This window comes from Cervus canadensis, chromosome 26 (genome assembly GCF_019320065.1).
Source record: "Cervus canadensis isolate Bull #8, Minnesota chromosome 26, ASM1932006v1, whole genome shotgun sequence".
NCBI classification, from domain to species: Eukaryota; Metazoa; Chordata; class Mammalia; order Artiodactyla; family Cervidae; genus Cervus; species Cervus canadensis.
In genome coordinates, this window is record NC_057411.1 from 25,395,999 (window position 1) to 25,417,076 (window position 21,078).

The 21,078-nt window shown below is 38.4% G+C and overlaps 1 long non-coding RNA gene across 1 annotated transcript; it reads left to right on the forward strand.

The window, feature by feature from the left end:
• The first annotated feature begins 840 nt into the window (after positions 1 to 840).
• Positions 841 to 19,585, forward strand: LOC122428088. The gene is made up of 4 exons (XR_006265637.1): positions 841 to 895; positions 1,114 to 1,193; positions 17,214 to 17,311; positions 18,710 to 19,585. It is a non-coding gene; the product is annotated as an uncharacterized LOC122428088 (long non-coding RNA).
• The last annotated feature ends 1,493 nt before the right edge of the window (positions 19,586 to 21,078 follow it).

A 21,078-nucleotide genomic window follows, 5' to 3' on the forward strand; every position in this document is an offset into this window, starting at 1 on the left:
AGACTAAGATTTCTGTTAATGCAGCATCATCTAGCAAAAGATGATTAGTACATTCATCAATGATTGGTTATTAGTTCAAAATTAAAACTTGAAAGCAATGCCCTCCAGTGAAAATTTAATTTAAAAATCATAAAGGTAACATGTATATATACATATGCTGCACTGCGCTAAGTTGCTTCAGTCATGTCTGACTCTTTGTGACCGCCTGGACCATAGCCCACCAGGCCCCTCTGTTCACGTAATTCTCCAGGCAAGGATACAGGAGTGGGTTGCCATTTCTTCCTCCAGAGGATCTTCTTGACCCAGGGATTGAACTTGCATCTCTTGCATCTCCTGCATTGGCAGGTGGATTATTTACCACTACCACCTGGGAAACCCATATATGTATATACATATCTTAATATACATATATATATTCATCCCTGATCATCACTCTTCAATCTCCTCATCTTCCCCAATTCCACTCTTCCCTTCCCTTCATGAGCCCTTCTTTCTTTCATAATTTATTCCTTTCATGTTATATATGAAATACATGTTCTATTATATACTATATATAAAGGAATTAAAAAATAACATATGTATAGAACTGACATTAAGAAGTTGCCCTATATTTCTACTCAGAATATTCCTTGAAACTTCTGCCTTGAGTCCTTGAATGGCTCTTCCAGGTGAAAATGAAAGTTTTTAAAAGCAGTTCTTCATTATTAAGGTATTACATGTGTGTGTGCATGTGTGCTTGTTTGACTCTTTGTGACCCCATGGACTGTAGCCTGCCAGGCTCCTCTCTCCAAGGAATTTTCCAGACTGAAGTGGGTTGCCATTTCTTTCTCCAGGGGATCTTCCCGACCCAGGGTTCAAACGCAAGTCTCTTGTGGTGTGTCTTCTGCATTGGCAGGTAGGTTCTTTACCAGCTGAGTCACTGGGGAAACATGCCTACTTAGCAGTTCATGACTTTACAACTATTAATTCAAGAACAGGACTTCTCCTGAAGTATTGATAATACCATTTGTTGTCATTTCAAGATTTATTAAAGGAGTTGAGTAATCTCCAAGCTGACCAATATGTTATTTGTTGCACAAGAATGTTGACTAATTTTTCTCTTTGCTTCAATAGCAAAGAAAACCTGAAAGTAAGCTCTGAATGTCTATGCTAATAACTTACCAATATGACTTTGTATCTTCAATATCATCAAGGTAAGCTTTACAGCAGTTTCACTACTTTAAGTACTTTTTCTTTGCTCATCCATTAACCCTCTTGTTTTTGAAACCAGTAATATCTTTAATACATTTCTGAAGAGCAACTACGTGAGGCTTTGTGCATGTTCAGTCATGTCTGATTCTTTGCAACCCTTTGGACTGTAGCCCACCAGGCTCCTCTGTCCATGGAGTTTTCCAGGCAAGCATACTAGAATGGGTTGCTTTCCTCCCCCAGGGGGTCTTCCTAACCCAGGGATTGAACACACATCTCCCACACTGGCAGGAGGATTCTTTATCACTGAGTTGCCTGGGGAGCCCACTTGAGGCTTAGAGGCTTGCAGTTTTTCACATTCACATCTGAATTATGACCTCTCAGAATCAGCACATGATTCTCTGTTTCTGTGTTCAAGGCAAAATATTCCTGAATAACCATCATGTACAACTAGCATTTTTTATTGTCTTATTGAGATACAATTCACATGCTATACAATTCACCTATCCAAAGTGTACAATTCAGGAATTCCCTGGCTATCCAGTGGTTACGACTTGGTACTTTCACTGCCCAGGACTGTGCAGCATGTAAAAAAAATAGTGTACAATTTAAGGGCTCAATGTATTCATAATTATGCATTCATCAACGCAATCAATTATTTAAAATATTTCCTTACCTGAAACTGGCGCCCCCCCAACATCCTGCAGCTGTCACCCCTTAATCTCATCTTTCCCAGCCCTAGCAATATACTTTCTGTCTCTATCAGTTTGCCCATTCTTGTAATTCGTATAAATGGAATCATACAATATGTGGTACTTTGTGACTGTTTTTCCACTTAGCATGTTTTCAAGGTTCACCCACGTCATAGCATGTATTATTACTTCATTTCTTTTTTTTAACGTATAATAGTCCAAAACTGCAATGTGAAGGCCTATTTATTCATAGCTATACCACATTTTATTTATACATTCATCAATTGATGCACATTTGGGTTTCCACTTTTTGGCTATTATGTATATTGTTGCTGTGAATATTTATGTGTACTTTTTTGTGTATAAATTTCCTGTAAGTATATACTTAGGAATGGAATGACTGGATCACATAGGAACTCCATGTTTAACCATTTAAGGAACTTCCAGACTGTTAGTGACAACACCATTTTACAGTCCTACCAGCAATGTACAAGGGTTCTAATTTCTCCACATTCTTGCTAGCACCTATTATTGTCTTTCTTTTTTATTATAATCATCCTAGTTGGTGTGAAATAGTATCTCATTATTGTTTTTATATGCATTTTCTTGATGACTAATGATTTTGAGCAGCTTTTCATATGCTTATTCACCATTTGTATATTTTTTTAAAGAACTATCTATTCAGATCTTTTGCTTATTTTAGAATTGGATTATTTATCTTTTTTACTATTAAGTTGCTGTAGTTCCTTTTATATCCTAGTATCAGTCAGATATAGGATTTACAAGCATTTTATCTCATTCTATAGGTTGACTTTTTACTTTCTTGAGGGTGTTTGTTGGAGGACAAAAGTTTTTAATTTGATAAAGTCTAATTTTTTTTCTTTTATTGCTAGTGCTTTTATTGTCATATTGAAGAAATCACTGCCTAATCCAAGGTCATGAAGATTATGTGTATTTTCTTCTAAAAGTTTAATTGTTTTTACTGTCACATTTAGGTCTTTGTTATATCTTGGGTTAATTTTTGTATTTGGTATGTGGTAAGGGTCCAACCTCATTGTTTGTATGTGATTATCATTAGTCACAGTACTATCTGTTAATAAGATTATTCTTTCCCTATAAGTGGTCTTGGCACCTTACTTAAAATCTGTTGATCATGGATATATGGGTTCATTTCTGGACTCTTGATTCTTTTGCATTAATGTGTATTTTACCCTTGTGCCAATACTACATTGTCTTGATACTAAATTTTATGGTAAGTTTTGAATGATCATCTTACTTTCAAATTTATATTTATTTTGACATTTACACATAATTTGTTTATCTTGGGTTTTACTTAAGAGGTATGGCATGGCTGATTCATGTCAATGTATGACAAAAACCACTACAATATTGTAAAGTAATTAGCCTCCAACTAATAAAAATAAATGAAAAAAAAAAAAAAGAGGTATGGGCACTAGTATATCCTTATAATTATTGCATTTTACATGTGCAGTCATTCAGTTGTGTCTCACTTTTGTGTCCCCATGGACTGTAGGCTCCTCTGTCCATGGGAGTTTCCTGGCAAGAATACTGGAGTGAGTTGCCATTTTCTCCTCCTGGGGATCTTCCTGGCCCAGGGATCAAACCCAAATCTCTGTCTCCTGCATTGCAGGCAGATTCTTTATTGCTGAGCCACCGGGAAAGTCTTCGCATTTTATATTTAAAGGCAATAAAGTATAGTGGTTATGGGCACAGTGAGAGTATATTGGTTTATACTTTAACTAAGAAAGCATCAACAAGCTCCCAGGTATTGGGAGCTCATTTTTCAACAAATATAAGGAAAAAGTGGAAACTCATTTTTCTCCAGAAGAGCAGAAAAGTAAAGCAAAACTGCCTGTGGAAAACTGTGGGGAGGAAGAGGCAATGAGTCTATTCATGGTCATTCTCCAGGAATTTAAGAAAATTTTTTCCTCTAATAATTCTTTTAAAATAGTTTAAATAGTTTGGTCTGCCTGCAAAGGCTTGTAGCCTCTTCTGCAGACACCAAGGAATGTACTTTCAAACAACCTCTTGGAATCTCTTCTCAGAACTTATTATTGAGCATGGGCCTCTGTGAGAGATCAGGGTAGGTTTCTACCAAACTTATTTCAGCTCTCAGATTATAATTTCAGTTGTAATTTAAAACATAATTTTAAAAGATCTATGAAAAACAAATACAGCAAATATCCAAAGGACATAGATTAAGGTTATGGGGACCAGCATGTAGGGACCAATCTACTAAGTTCAGGCATTAGCGGCATTACTGTATTGAAAAGGTCTTGGGCTCTTTTTCTGTTATTTTTGGGAAAATATTTGTTAGCAACTTTCGTGGCCAAATTACTCCCATGAGGAAGCTTCAGGGGCCTCATCTGCAAGTAGTTCATGAAAAGAAATCATGTTGGGGATTGTGAACAGTCAGCGATGCAACACGAGGTGGCGCTCTCATCCCAGTGAGTGCTATGGAGCAGTGCTCAGATAAAGGATACGCAGCTTCAGGAGAGCGTGGTAGGTCTGATTGACGTTGGAAAGTCTGAACAGACTGAACAGCTAACCGGGTACAGAGCCATCGCGGGGGTTGAGAAAGTACGCTGGTACAGTAGGACCGAGGGCAGAAGTAGTATAGCAACAACCTGAGAAAGATAACTAGTGTCTGGACACTGCTTTCGAGTATGCTGATTAGTTATCTTTATTATTTACTGGGGGCTTCCCTGGTGGGAGAAGACTCTTGAGAGTCCCTTGGACTGCAGAGAGATCAAACCAGTCCATCTCAAAGGAAATTAATCCTGAATATTCTTTGGAAGGACTGATGCTGAAGCTGACTCCAATACTTTGGCCACGTGATGCGAAGAGCTGACTCATTAGAAAAGACTCTGATGCTGGGAAAGATTGAGGGCAGGAGGAGAAGGCGATGACAGAGGACGAGATGGTTGAATGGCATCACTGATTCAACGGACATGAGTTTGGGCAAGCTCTGGGAGATGGTGATGGACAGGGAAGCCTGGTGTGCTGCAGTCCATGGGGTTGCAAAGGGTCGGACACGACGGAGTGACTGAACAAAATCAAAACAACTGATGGCTCAGATGGTGAAGAATTAATCTGCTGCAATGCAGGAGACCTGGGTTCGATCCCTGGATCAAGAAGATCTGCTGGAGAAGGGAATGGATACTCACTCTAGTATTCTTGCCTAGAGGACCCCATTCCCCTGGTGGGCTACAGTCTATAGGATCACAAAGAGTCAGACACGACTGAGTGACTAAGCATTTATTATCTCCAACACCACAGTTAAAAAGCTTCAGTTCTTTGGTGTAAAGCCTTCTTCAATTGGTCCAACTCTCACATCCATACATGGCTACTGGAAAAGCCATAGCTTTGACTATATGGATATGAATGCAGAGTTCCAAAGAATAGCAAAGAGAGATAAGAAAGCCTTCCTAAGTGATCAACGAAAAGAAATACAGGAAAACAATAGAATGGGAAAGACTAGAGATCTCTTGAAGAAAATTAGAGATACCAAGGGAACATTTCATGCAAATGACATGAAAGTCACTCAGTCATATCTGACTCTTTGTGACCCCATGGACTATATAGTCTATGGAATTCTCCAGGCTAGAATACTGGAGTGGGTGGTAGCCTTTCCCTTCTCCAGGGGATCTTCCCAACCCAGGGATCGAACCCAGGTTTCTCGCATTGCAGGTGGATTCTTTACCAGCTGAGCCACAGGGAACCCCATATATACATATATATATATATGCTCTCACTGTCTCTTTCACTCTTTAATTGAAATATAATTGATATACAATATTATGTTAGTATAAAGTATGCTACATAAGATTTTGCATTCTCTTTTTCTCAGTTATGTCAGAGGTTTGGAAATTTTGTTAAAATCATTAAAGAACCATGTTTTGTGCTTACTGAATTTCTCTGTTGCATCTTTCCTATTCCAGCAACTTCTGCTTTTCTACACATTACATATCAGACCTCCTTCAGCTTTCTAATTTCCTTTTGATGCTACCTTTGGCAGATTTTAACAGGGATTAGCTGACAAAAGAGAAGTGCAATTTTCAGAATCTCAATCCCAGCTTTACAAAATACAGAAAGGAAGAATAGGTTTGGAGTTGACAGGCAATTGTTTAAGAATCAACTAATATGATCCAAATGATATATTTTTGGAATTTAACATATTTTACAGTGGAGAAAAATAAAAAATATTATTTGCCCCTCACAAAATATTATTCACATCTCTTCCTTCCTTTCTTATAGCTTTAGGCACAGGTAAAATAGTGATTACATGCAGAGGAATTGGAAAGGTTGTACTACTTAAGTTTTAGTATACATTATATTCCTTTGTTTTTGCTCAGATTTTATTATAGAAAGATAACTCACTGGATCCTTATTTAAAGTTAATTAATATTAAAAATTTAACTATGAATACATTTTATTAATGTGATATTGAACTGGAGTTTTCTTTCAAAACATGTAATATTTCAGTCTTGTCACTATTCTTTACTTCTATTGTGTAATATTTTTATTTTATTTATTTATTTTTTAAAATTTATTTATTTTTAAAAATTTATTTATTTTAGTTGGAGGCTAATTACTTTACAATATTGTAGTGGTTTTTGCCATACATTGATATGAATCAGCCATGGGTTTACCTCTTGTGTAATATTTTTAAAGCTATGACTATAATTTTATAGTTGGCTATATTTTTATAGTTGACTATAAATTTTATAATTGAATTTGCTTTCTTTTTTTAAATTAATTAATTTATTTTAATTGGAGGATGATTACTTTACATGTTGTGATACATTATATTCTTGAAACACCACATTTGCTGCAAGATTTAGTGAAGCGCTCTTGAACTAAGAGCATGGTGTGTGCTAGGAGCCAGACGCTTAAGTCAGATCTGGGTTTGAATTCTGGCTAACTTACTAACTGGGTCTATGGCCTTTGGTAAGTTACCTAAGTCCTCTAAGCACCCATTTCCTCTTCTTGCTGTGAGGGTTAAGTGAAATAATACCTGTAAAAGTCAGTGTTTGGCACATTATAAGTGCTCAGAAAGGGCTAGCTTTTTATTGTAATTACACATATCCAACTATTATAGAATATGGACTATTTTCCCCATGATATAAAACATTATGGAATATTTTTTTCCCTTCATAGAAAACACAGCAGAAATGCCTTACATCTGTTAATGCCCTGAAGTCCAAAGGTAGAAGAACTTAATGTTTAAAAGCTACCATGGCCATGGAGTGAACATTACGTGAAAAAACAAATATTTGGATGAACATCAAGGAAGCCACAGGTGGTTAAAATATTAGCTGGCTGACAAAATAATTCAAGTTGCTTAATGGTGTACAAAGGCAATGCAAAATACTCTTTCTAGATGTGTAGTATCTTTACTGTTAAGTTCTTCCTAAGGTATCTAAGAATTAGGGAAGTAAGATATTTTTATATCATACATGTATGAATTATACTCACTTTGAGAGATTTTTGATTCCTAGAAGTCAAAGAAAAATACTTTTACAGTGTTAGTTTTTCTTTTATATGAATGCATTACTTGTAAATGTCTTGCCTTAAAATAAATTTATGCATTTCTTGCCTTATATAATTTATGGACCATTTAAAGTGCATTAGACATTTAAACAGTTATGTGCAAGTAGCAGTTCTCTTGGGCCTTTGGCCCCTGTTAAAACTGGGTAGCTTTCTTTGCACATTATCTAAGAGGCCTGTATAATTAATTCAGTTCTGTTCCACAAACATGATATGAGCACCTGAAATAGGCCAAAGAGGTTTACAAACAGGACTGTTATCCATGAACCAAAAGGCTACGTGTGCATGTATTGATGGAAAAAGATAGCAGGGAACATGAATTTACACCATCATTAGGGGTTTCAATTTAGTAAAGGGGCAGACATGTGGGTAAACATAATTTACTAATAGTAATTAATGTAGAGGTTTTTGGTTAATTAAAGATAATGTTTCTGAAAATTCCATGTCTTTCTTTTGAGTACTCTGATATTTTCCAGCTAATTTTCTTCTTATCACTTTATTATTGTTTCTCAGTTGCTAAGTCGTGTCCGACTCTTTGTGACCGCGTGGACTACAGCATGCCAAGCTTCCCTGTCTTTCATTATCTCCGGGAGTTTGCTCAAACTCATGTCCTCACTTTCTTGCTAAACCTGTTTTTTCCTCCCAAACTCTGATTTGCATTAAGCTTGAGGAATTGAATTAGGCCTGTTTAATATTGTTGCTAATTAGACGCTTGCCACAATTATCATTTCAGTTGCCTTTGGATTGTGACTCATAACCAATTAGTTAAAGTGACATTAATGTACTCTAACTTTATCTGCCAACCAGCACTGTGATGTGAGAGAAGCTGATAACCTTCAGGTTTTACAGATGATAACTAGGATCAAATAGGTTAGAAAACCACCAAATTGCAGAGCAATTTAAAGCAGCCCGGAGATTAGAACTCCGGCTCCCTGACTCTCTGTTCAATCCCCTTTGTATATGCAACATAATTCTGCCACCATCTGAGTAATGTTACAGAGTCTTCCCCACATACCCCAAAGAGCAAATAAGAGATTTAAGTATTCTAGTGTTTGGTTTCTCTGTCAAAATATATTTGCGTCATTTATCTCTTGAAAATTTTCATGGAGTGTGTTTAATAGAAACAAGACTGCTTTCACTTTGTTGTAAGAAGCCATCTGGAGCTCTTGGTATACACTGTGTAACTGGGTAAACACTGGAAATAATTTGTACTTTGGCAAGACACCATATAAAATGAAAAAAAAACAAGAAATTTTAGTGAGAAAATCCTTAGAATATATATATTTCTATTTTAAAAATAATATTCTTCTATGGAAGTGCTGTAACTACATTATGGAATATCTGGAAACTTCAATGGGAGAAAATTTCTGGTTCAGTTCTAGAAAGGTAATTACATCACTATTCTGCTTTCTAGTTTATATTCCTTCCTTCCATGTATCTACTTAAAACACATAATTATACTCACAGTACACATAAAATTTCCATTCTGACGTTCCTTAATGTCATAACATAATGTGCATTACACTTTCAAATGAGAACGTCTAAAAGGAAAAGTTTAAATTTTCAGATACTTTTGTGTAAATGTGAGTCAATTATAAATTGGTCACTGAAAGGATGATTAAATTTTAAACATGAAAGACTTTTAAGTGAAAGTTGTTAAACTAAAGTGAGAAAATAATTATAGAATTAGAGCTTACTATTAAAAATGAAATGAAACGTATTTTAATGTAAAGCACTTACTATAAAACACATGTCTTTTAATTTGGCGATTCTCTAATGTGCTAGGAAAGTTTTTTCTTATGCATTTTCAGGCTCAAACATTTTTTTCCTAGTTAGCCTAAGGCACTTAGCTTCTATTTTTTGAGTGTTGGTAGAATTTGGACTTATGGAAAGAATGTAAAGGGAAAGAAAAAATGACATGGTATGTAGAATTCCTTTTAAAATAATTCAGAAGAAAAAAGTGAGTTGTAGGTTAAACAATACCAAAAATGTTGATAATTTTTGAATGTGGGTGATGCATACCTCTTACTATGTCCTGTACTATTGTGTAATTTTGCAAATTTTAAATAATACATAAAAACAAAATAGAGTGGTTCAACTCTTTTCTGCCAAGAAAATTTTTTAAAATACATTTGAAATCTAGATTTGGCTGAGAAAGAAGAAAGTTTTCCAAGTTCTTAGTCCACATGAATATCAAGAACCAGCTCTGAGGGGTTCTGATCATGGAGTTTCTTGCCAGCTTTGAAATGATACTGGCTCTAAGGATGATGGCTGTACCATGAGGTTTACTATTCTAGAGTGGAAAAGGGATTTGAAGAAGAAGAAAAGCCTGAATCTGCCTGTTTAGTCCCCAGGAGACTGTGAGAATTAGATACCAAGAGAGCCATGAGATACACATATCCTGACCTCCCCTCTCCAGGCTGAAATCCTAAAGGGGAGATGTGTTAGGTCAGTTGATGGCATTGCTGTTGTTGATGCTCACTTGCTAAGTCATGTCCGACTCTTAGGTCTGTTGAGGGCATGGGTGCATTTATTCTGGTGGGTGGGTGTTGAGAGCATAGGGGTTTTTGCTCCCTGGTCAGCTGGGTGCCCACCAGTCTGCAGGGAGACCCTGCTCCACATGGGGCAGCCCTAACAGAGTAAATGGGTGGAAGAGTGTGGGGAGGCCAAGACACGGTATGCTTCACACTCATAATCCTTCCTCTCCGTAACTGTAGACCCTGAAGCAGACAGTAAGGTGTCCAGTGATGGGCTCCTGCTGACCACACCTCAGGGGCAGTGCACGCCTACAGTCTGTGTGCGGGCCTCTAACTTTACCCAAGGCCACAAGGGCACATGGACCTCTTTGTTCATATAGCTTGATGCCATTTAGGGGTAACACTGGGGAGAGCACAACTTGAAAGAATAGCCACTTAATCAAAACAAAACGGACTGAGTTATGAAGCAGACTATTTAAAGTAGGAGAGATGAAAATATTGCTATGGACTGAATTGTGTCTCCCCCCAAAATTCACTTGTTGAATGAATTTCTCCCCCCAACTGTCCCTGTGCTTGTATTTGCAGATGGGAACTTTAGGAAGTAATGTGGTTTAGATGAGGTCATGAAGGAGGGATCCTCGTAATTGAATTAGCACAGTTAGTACCTCTCTCTCCATGCCGTTGAGAACACAGAGAGGAGATGACTGCCTGCAAGCCACAAAGAGAGCTCTCACCAGATCCTGATCATGTCGGAATACTGATCTAGGACTTCCAGCCTCCAGAACTGTGAGAAAACAGATTTACTTGCTTTAAGCCTCCCAATCTATGGTATTTTGTTATGGCAGCCTGGTCTGACTCATACAGATACTGTAATTCATCTGGTCATTTTAATTTGTTTTGGCCGTGTGGCCTGTGGGATCTTAGTTCCCTGACCAGGGATTGAACCTGAGCCCCCGGCCGTGGAGGCACAGAGTCCCAACCACTGAATCACCAGGGAAGTCCAGATACTGTAATTCAAAATTAAAAATTTACCCCTTTCCCCCAATGGGGAAAGAACTCGTAATTACTTATGGAAAACAAAAAAGCTATATATATTTTTTATCATACATCTGAGTGTAGTGAGAATAAATTTTAATGCCACTACAGTTGTAGACATATCTGGTCATTATTTCAAATTGTGTAAAATGGTTTACCAAACAAGTAAACTAGTCTCTGGGCTTTCCAGGTGGCGCTAGTGGTAAAGAACCCACCTGCCAGTGCAGGAGACATTAAATCTTAGTTCTATCCCTGGGCGGGCTCCAGTCCACAGAATCTCAAAGAGTTGGACATCACTGAAGTGGCTTAGCACACATGCAAGCTAGTCTCTTACCTAGCTTCTAAAGTTCCATTTTGCCACACCAGAAATCATTGTGTGTGTCTGTTAGTTGCTCAGTCATGTCCGACTTTTCATAACCCCATGAACTGTAGCCTGCCAGGCTCCTCTGTCCATGAGATTTTCCAGGGAAGAATACTGGAGTGGTCTGCCATTCCCTTCTCCAGGGGATCTTCCTGACCCAGGGATCAAACCAGGGTCTCCTGTATTGCAGGCAGATTCTTTACCATCTGAGCCAGAAATATTGTTTATGTGTAAATGTATATTTATATTTGTATATATTTTGTGAGAAACTGCCTCCTCTACCAGAACTCATTTAATAATAGACTCCCAAGTTTAGCTGGGCATGCCTAGAAAATGACTGCATTTCCATCCTTCCATGGGATTAGGTTTGTCCATGTGACTCTATGCCAACAGGATGTGAGTAAAAGGTAAGGTGTGCCTTTTCTGGGTATGTCTTTCAAAGGGATGGCAGCTCTTCCACCGGTTTCCACTTGCTGGAGGAGGCAGAGCATGGTACAATTGCTTTGAGTCCAGAGATGGCGACATCGGATTAAGGATGGCTAACGTGTCAGCCCCAGACTGCTTATATCTGGCTGTTACTTTAGGGAAATGATCTTTGTATTTTAGCGAGGCCGCTGTACTTTGTTTTTAATTGAAGGATAATTGCTTAATAATGCTGTGTTGGTTTGTGCTATACAACAATGTGAATCAGCTATGAGCATACATATATTCCTTCCCTGTTGAGTCCCCCCTCCCCCTGTAATCCTATACCTCTAGGTCATCACAGAGTACCAAGCTGAGCTCCCTGTGCTATATAGCTGCTTCCCATTAGCTATCTATTTCACACGTAATAGACGTAAATGCTATTCTCTCAATTCACCCCACCCTCTCCTTCCGTCTATGTCCACAAGCTTGTTCTCTACATCTACATCTCTGTTCCTGCACTGCAAATAGGTTCATTAGTACCATCCTTCTAGACTCCACATCAGTTCAGTTGCTCAGTCGTGTCCGACTCTTTGTGACCCTATGGACTGCAGCACACCAGGCTTCCCTGTCCATCACCAACTCCCAGAGCCTACTCAAACTCATGTCCATCACATCAGTGATGCCATCCAACCATCTAATCCTCTGTTGTCCCCTTACCCTCCCACCCTCAGTCTTTCCCAGCATAAGGGTCTTTTCCAATGAGTTGGTTCTTCGCATCAGGTGGCCAAAGTATTGGAGTTTCAGCTTCAGCATCAGTCCTTCCAATTAATATTTAGGACTGATTTCCTTTAGGATTGACTGGTTGGATCTCCTTGCAGTCCAAGGGACTCTCAAGAGTCTTCTCCAGCACCACAGTTCAAAAGCATCAGTCCTTCGGTGCTCAGCTTTCTTTATAGTCCAACTCTCACATCCATACATGACTACTGGAAAAATCATGTGTTAATATATTTGTTTTTCTCTTTCTGACCCACCTCACTGTATATAACAGGCTCTAGGTTCATCCACTTCACTACAACTGACTCAAATTTATTCCTCTTTATAAGTCACAGTATTTCGAGGTCTTTCTGCTATAGAAGATTAGTGCATTAAATAATATTATACAGGGAGACAAACAGAAGCAAACTCTAACACCAGTTTGTTTATTGTTTTATTTTTAAAAATTGTTAATGCGCTTTAAAAATATTTTTAGATCTTTATTCTTATTCTATCCAGTGTCTCCAGAAATCTCTACATATCTCATTTATTCATTCAATCAGTGTTTACTGGGAGCCTATAATGTGCTACCTTCTTAAATGTCTGCTATGAGATGACATGGGGGCATGATGGAGGTTAAGTCCCCAGAAACAGTCTTCATTTGATGAGGGATAGAGCTGCTGACAGTTCTGAATTGTGCTCCACTCAGGCCCTCAAGGGGTCTCCAGTGGGACTGAGCCCCAAGTGCCCACAGCAGTAACTTACCCATCAACACAGGTTTCACCACCTTTTCTCTTTTTCTTGTCTTACTTTCTGATTTCCTCACTCTGCCTTCAGGAATCAAACTATAAATCTGCATAAGGAGAAAGACTGAAGAGAGGAAATTGTCAGTGAAGCAATGCAAGGAAATTTCTTAGACCTGAAGGACATTGTAACTGACCCTCAAACAATACAGGTTTGAACTGCACAGGTCCACTAACATATGGATTTTTTCTATAGTAATGGTACGTGATCCATAGTGGATTGAATGTGCAGATGAAGAACCATGGTTATAAAGAGCCAACTGTAAAGTTATACATATATTTTTGCAGATCCAGAGTGGATTGAATGTGCAGATGAGGAACCATGGTTATAAACAGCTGACTGTAAAGTTATACACAGATTTTTGCAGAGGGTTGACACCCCTGTCTCCCTATTGTTCAAAGGTCATCTGTAATGACTGTTTTGAAAAGAGGGAATTATCATCCAGTGCAATGACTGAAAAAACTCATACCAGATACTTTATGAAATTCTAGAACACTGGTGATGAAGATTCAAAAGATTCCATCAGGGATAGCTATTTAATTTCTGCAGCTCAATAAGAAATCAAAAAACATATGGGGCTCCTTGTTAAAAAAACTATTAAGAATTTCAAGACTGCAGCAGTAGAGAATTAAATCAAGTGGATCCCTTTTGGGTGCACGACATGCATATATGAAGTGTCCAAGGATTCCAGCCAAAAAAAGTATCAGGAAATCAGAAAAAACACATCTCTCTTCCCCATTGTTCTAAGCTGTGACTGTGATTCCTTCTTAACTCAGGATACAGACACAATCATAAGACAGCCACCTCATCTTTCCAACCCTCAAATTACCATCTTGTCTTTACCTGTTCTTAAGCTTTGCGTTCTCTTGTTCAGTAGCTGAACTATCCTAGCTCCTGTCTAAAGGCCTATTCTTCAACGCATGTACTGGATCCCATAGCACCTGGCCTATTCAAGGATTTTCTCCTTCATTTGGCTTCTCTCTCCTTCATCATTAGTTTTTGCCTTTCTTTGGGATCATTCCCATCAGAATATAAATATCACCACCATCTTGACGAAGTCTCACTTGGCCCAAGACTTCTTCCATTACAGCCTCATTTCTCTACTCCCCTATATAGCAAAATCAGGGGGGGAAAGAGTTGTTTTTACTTACTCTTCCACTTTTATTTCTTAACTCCCACCCCAAGTCTCTCTTCAGTCAGGCTGATAGCCACATGACTCCACTGGAATTACTATTGTCAAAGTCAACAATGACCGCCTCATCTTTTTATAACTGATGGTAAAATCTCAGGTCTCATTTCCTCAAAATTTCAAGGGATTTTGAGATATTTCCTTATTATTTCCTGAATATTTCCTTATCCTTAATGATTTTTATTTTTAGATTAGGACATTTCACTTGTCTAGTTTTTCTCCTAATTCACTGACCACTTCTCTTTCCTCTGCTGACTCCTCCCCAGAGCTCAGTCCTTGGTCATCTTCTTTTACTCTATCTAAGCAATTAGTTTTATCTCATGGTATAATTGCCATCTGGTGTATGCCATATTTAAATCTTCAGCCTTGGCTTCTCCTTGGAGGTTTAAATTTATATATCCAAATGCCTACTTGAAATCTTCTTGGATGCCTATCAGGTAACCAAGATGTAATATATCCAAAATAGAACTCAATTCCTTCTCCAAAATCAACCTCAACAACTCAATAAAATGGACCCATGATTTATTCAGTAACTTTGGCCAAAATATAGCAATTATCCTTAATTCATCTCTTGCCCTACATGCCACATCGAATTCATCAATCATTACATCATGTTGGCTTAAATTCCAAAATATATCCTGAATTTGGTGATTTTCTCACCACTTTTGCCACTGCCCTGTACTCTCCTTTAAATAATTGCTATATCCCCTAATAACTCTCCCTATGTTTTCTCACTAATATCTATTCTCCATATAATAACCAGACTATCATTCACAAAACCTTATAGTGTAAGAAATCTATTTATTACTTTCTTTTACAGATGAGAAAACTGTGTCTAAAGATGGTTAAGGCACTTAATAAATATTTGTTGAATTAATTATAGTGACTACTCAATAATTTTCATAATAGGGTCTTAGAATAAAATCTCCCCAGAATGTAGGATTTTAGAAGAAGAATTTTATATATATATTACAGTGACTCAGTGGTAAAGAATCCTCCTGACAATGCAGGAGACACGGGTTCAGTTCCTGGGTTTGGAAGATCCCCTGGAGGAAGAAATGGCAACCTATTCCAATATTCTTGCCTGGAGAATTCCATGGACAAAGCAGCCTGGCGGGCTACAGTCATGGAGTCACAAGAGTTGGACATGACTGAGTGACGAAACACACACCTTCACACAGAACTCATAATTTGCCATTATTTGGTAGAGTCTGCCTGCAAAGTTGGAGACACAGGAGATGAGGGTTCGATCCGTGGGCTGGGAATATCCTCTGGAGAAGGAAATGGCAACTTACTCCAGTATTCTTGCCAGGAAAATCTCATGGACAGAGGAGCCTGGTGGGCTATAGTCCATGGGGTCACAAAGAGTTGAACATGACTGAAGCTACTGAGCATGCATGCATACAGAGAGTGGCTCAGATGGTAAAGAACCTGTCCACAGTGCAGAAGACCTGGGTTCGATTCCTGGGTTGGGAAGATCCCCTGGAGAAGGGAATGGCAACCCACTCCAGTATTCGTGCCTGTTGAATTCCATGGAGAGAGGTATAGTCCACTGGGTCGCAAAGAGTTGGACATGACTGAGTGACTTTCACTTTCCTGCTATTATACAATTCTTATTGTGCAAGAGTAATACGAAGTTTGCTCTATTATATAGGCAAATCGTACATTGCCTTTCCATTTCACTCAGGGTGAAAGTTGAAATACCTTCAATGGCCAATAGGATGCTCTGTGATCTGCTGTCTTTACCTCTCTGACTTCTTCTGGTCTCTCTCCATTTGGTCACTCTATTTCAGATACACTGACTGTCAATATTCTTCCCATACATCAGGGATGCTCCTGTCTCAGAGCCTTTGCACTAGTTCTTCCCTTTGTCTTGAACATTCTTTATCCTCATACATATGTGGCACCTACCCTATCTCATTCAAGTTTTACTCAGCTATCACACTCAGTGAGGTCTACTCTGACTGTCTTATTTAAAATTGCAATCAATCTTATGTTGCCTGCACTCCGAGTCTCCCTTTATTTGCTCTAATTTTAATTTTTCCATAATACCATGCACCCTTTAAAATATAACTTACTTATTTATTATGCTAATATTGTTTGTCTCCCTGTGCTAGAAGGTAAATTTTATGACAATAGGATTTTTAAAATTAATATGCAGCATTAATATTTGTTGAATGAATGAATGAATCAATCAATGACAGTTGTGAAATAACCTGAGAAAGTTATTTCCTGTATGAAATATTTAGAATTTATATTTATAAAGCCCAGTTTATTAAGACTATATGTGAACATTTTCTCACTTATAGATAAATGCCATGTATTTTTAAAAGGTAAAATATATTCTACCAAATTTGAAAAAGCATTAAAAGCTATTGAAAATAAGACTATTATTTATGACTTACCACAACTAACCCCTACATGAATAAAGTAAGTTTGTTTTGTCCATCTATGGTTATTAAAATCAAGTTCTTGAAATCAAATTACTTCACAATGACTCATAATTCTTATGTTATCTCCTTACTTCAAGGTTGAAGTAACAATATTTGCAAGACTACTTTCCAACCTATATGTTTCTCATATTTTCCTTTTTAACTATGCTATATGACTCTTTGAATTTTGCTAAGGCTAGAATGGTCTTACTTGGATAAGAAGGGAATTTTAAATTTGTCTTCAACCTGCATTTTGTCATGGTTATTGACCTGGGCTAGTTTTTTTCAAATGTCTCTAACACCAAGGTTGCAAGATTTCAAGAAAAATAGTTCCAAGTGTCTAAAGTGACGTCAGCAAGATGGCAAGATCGACTTTCCCATGGATATACAGAATATGCACACAGGTAAAAATTATACATGACTAAAGAAGAGATAAGAGAAGGAATTTCATAATCCCCTCCCCTTCACTCCAACCAGCCAGAGCAGGCCTCCCTCAGATGTTCTAGATCCAGGAAGCTTCATGGAACCTGGAAGAGTTCCATGTTGTTCTATCGTTGTCACTGGTCAAAACCAGCCACAAAAACAGTCAGTTCGCCATCATTTATCCAGTTTGGAGTGACATCCTCTGTACTTTGAAGCTCTGCTCAGCCCCCTTTCAGATAATTTTCTGCTTGACAGTGACCTTGACAGTGGCCTAGGACGCTTGTAATGCACACACTCCCTAAAGGTTGGAGGCTTTAGCCATCTTAAGGAGTAAGATAACTTGAAGTCAGATATTTTTCTTCATCCAAGAGGGACTAGAAAGAATCAGTTTGAAATTGCCTATCCAGCTTGAAGAGCAGCAGAACAGAATGAATCTTCTATAAGATTTTATATACATGGATGTGTCCAGTTCTGAATGTTAGAAAAATACCAGTTGCAAAGTTTCAACCTTCTTAAGTATTGACATATTCAGAAGCTCTAATATATGCATAGAGAAGATTTTTCTTAGATTTATTTAAAAATAAGATTCCCTAGTTATGGAAGTTAATATTTTGCTCTCTCTCTCTTTTTGGCTGCACCATGCAGCATGAGGGATCTTAGTTCCCCAACAAGGAATTGAACCTGTGTCCCCTGCAGAGGAAGCATGGAGTCTTAAACCACTGGACTGCCAGGGAGAGCCCCAGAAATTAATATTTTCATTGTTTCCAAAGTCTCCAATTTGGATATAAAATCTTAAATAAAATGTGTTTATATATAATATACATTTTATTAATATGTATGATGTATATAACACATATAGATATATATCTGTATACACACATACATAGTTTAAACACTATATATAATTAAAAGAAGTAAATAAAATAAAATATTTGCAGAATTTCTGAAGCACTCCAGTGTCCCCAGAAACATAACTTAAAAATCTCTGCTCTAGATACTGGTTGTTACAAAGATCAGTAAGAGACGGTGTGTGCTTGAGAGACCCTCATAATCTTAGAGGGGCTATTCAATAAAGTGTACATTAATATAGCTTGTTGTCTAGTTTCCAACTTGTATGAACATGATTGCATTTGCAAAGGGTAAATTTTCTGTTTTGCTTTTCCTTAATTTCCTTAAGATCAATTCTATTATTCTTCAGTGCAAAATACTATGTGCAATGATCAAGAGTTAATTGGATTTTAAAGCTTTAAAGCTAGATATAACTTCTGAATTATGCTTCTGCGGTTTCTCATTCTCCTTAGTGCCTATAGCCAATTGTGACAACTATATAAGAAGGTATATGAAATATGTGATTTCTGATGTCATCTATACTTTCCTAGGATTATTATGATGGTGCAAGAAAACAAACCTAGACAGTGTATTAAAAAGCAGAGATATCGGAAGTACACATAGCAGTCCAGCGGATCTGTCTCTGGCTTCAACAGTGCTTGGACGGAACAGACCCAGGGATGCTACTTGCTCCAGGCTCCGACCACTCTCCAACCTTTTTTCCAGTCACAACCTTCAGAATCAGCCACTCAGCTGTCCGTGATCACTAGGACCAGCCACCATTTTTTTAATCCTAACTCCTTATTACCGATCAACCATGAGCTCCCAGATTCATAAGAATTATTCGCCTGAGTTGGAGACTGCCCTCTACCTCCTGGTCAACCTGCATCTGCGGGTCTCTGACACCTACCTCTTTCTTTGATTCTAGTTCGACCAGGACGATGTGGTTTTGGAGGATGTGGGCCACTTTCTGGAGGTACAGAAGCATCTCAAGTTGAGTGGGGTAAAAACCTAGGATGCTATGGAAGCTGCCGCTCTCAAGGAGAAGAATCTGAACCAGGCCCTTTTGGGTCTGCATAGACTGGGTTCTGCCTGCACAGATCCCCACATCTGTGACTTCTGGGAGAACCACTTCCAAATGAGATGAAACTCGTCAAGAAGATGGGTGACCACCTGACCCACCTCTGCAGGCTGGCTGGTCCCCGGGCTGGGTTGGGCGAACATCTTTTTGAAACGCTCATCCTCAAGCATGACTAGGAGCCTCTGGAATCCAGTGGCCTTTGAGGAGCTCCCTTAACATCAGGGCTGCCTGAAGCCCCTCTCTGCATCCACTAGGCAGTTTTTTAACACTCTGGAGCCCTCTCTCAAGCCTTGGACCAAATGGAAACAATAAAACTTTTTTCAGCAAAAAAAGAAAAAAAAAAAAGAAGAAGAAGAAGAAGCAGAGACATCATTTTGCCACCAAAGGTCCATATAGTCAAAGCCATGGTTTTTTCAGTAGTCATGTACGGATGCGGATGCGAGATCTGGATAATAAAGAAGACTGAGTGTGGAAAAGTTGATGCTTTAGAACTGTGGTGCTGGAGAAGACCCTTGAGAGGCCCTTGGACAGCAAGGAGATCAAACCAATCAATATTAAGGGAATCAACCCTGAATATTCATTGAAAAGACTGATGCTGAAGCTGAAGCTCCAATACTTTGGTCACTTGATGCAAAGACCATACTCAATAGAAATGAGGGCTTCCTTTATAGCTCAGTTGGTAAAGACTCCGCCTGCAATGCAGGAGACCCTGGTTCGATTCCTGGGTCAGGAAGATCTGCTGGAGACGGGATAGGCTACCCACTCCAATATTCTTGGGCTTCCCTTGTGGCTCAGCTGGTAAAGAATCCACCTGCAATGCAGGAGACCTAGGTTCTATCCCTGGGTTGGGAAGATCATCTGGAGAAGGGAAAGGCTACCCACTCCAGTATTCCAGCCTGAAGAAATCCATGGGGTTGCAAAGAGTCTGGGCACGACTGAGTGACTTTCACTTTCACTTTCAGATACTGAGAAAGATTGAAGGCAAAAGGAGATGGGGGTGGTAGAAGATGAGATGGCTAGATAGCATCTCTGACTCAATGATTTGAGAAAACTCTGGGAGATAGTGGAGGACAAAGGAGCCTGGTGTGCTATAGTTCATCGGGTTGTAGAGTCAGACACAACTGTGTGACTGAACAATGAGGACAGCAAAATTTACCAGTACTAAGATTCATAAGACTACTTCATGCCTTAAATATTTGCTTGGTTTTAGTTTCAATTATTTTTGAATAAATAATACACTAAGATGACTCACATTTTTACAAAGGCATAAACAAATATTTCAGTGGAAAGTATCCATGCCATAACTGTTCCATGGTCATCCAGCTCCAGCACCCCAGGACTCAACAAGTGTTACCATCTTATTACACATCCTTCCAGATTGTCTGAGTCAAGCCAGACCTTTTTTACCATGACGAGTCAATACCTATATGTCCCTCCTGACACACTACTTTTTAAAACTCCTGTTCTTATTTTATTATACTTTGTTATTTTCCTAAGAAATATACCTTAGAGATAATTTCATATGCATTTATAAGAATTTTTTCTTTCTTTGTATGAGGCGTCATATTCCATTGAATTGATGCAGTATTACACTTAGATGTGGATGATCATATTTAGAAAATGTTATTGAAGTATAGTTAATTTACAATGCTGTTTTGATTTCTGCTCTACAACAAAGGGGCTTCCCTGGTAGCTCAGCTGGTAAAGCATCTGCCTTCAATGTGGGAGACCTGGGTTCAATTCCTGGGTTGGGAAGATCCCCTGGAGGAGGGCATGGCAACCCACTCCAGTATTCTTGCCTGGAGAATCCCCATGGACAGAGGAGTCTGGCCAGTTCAA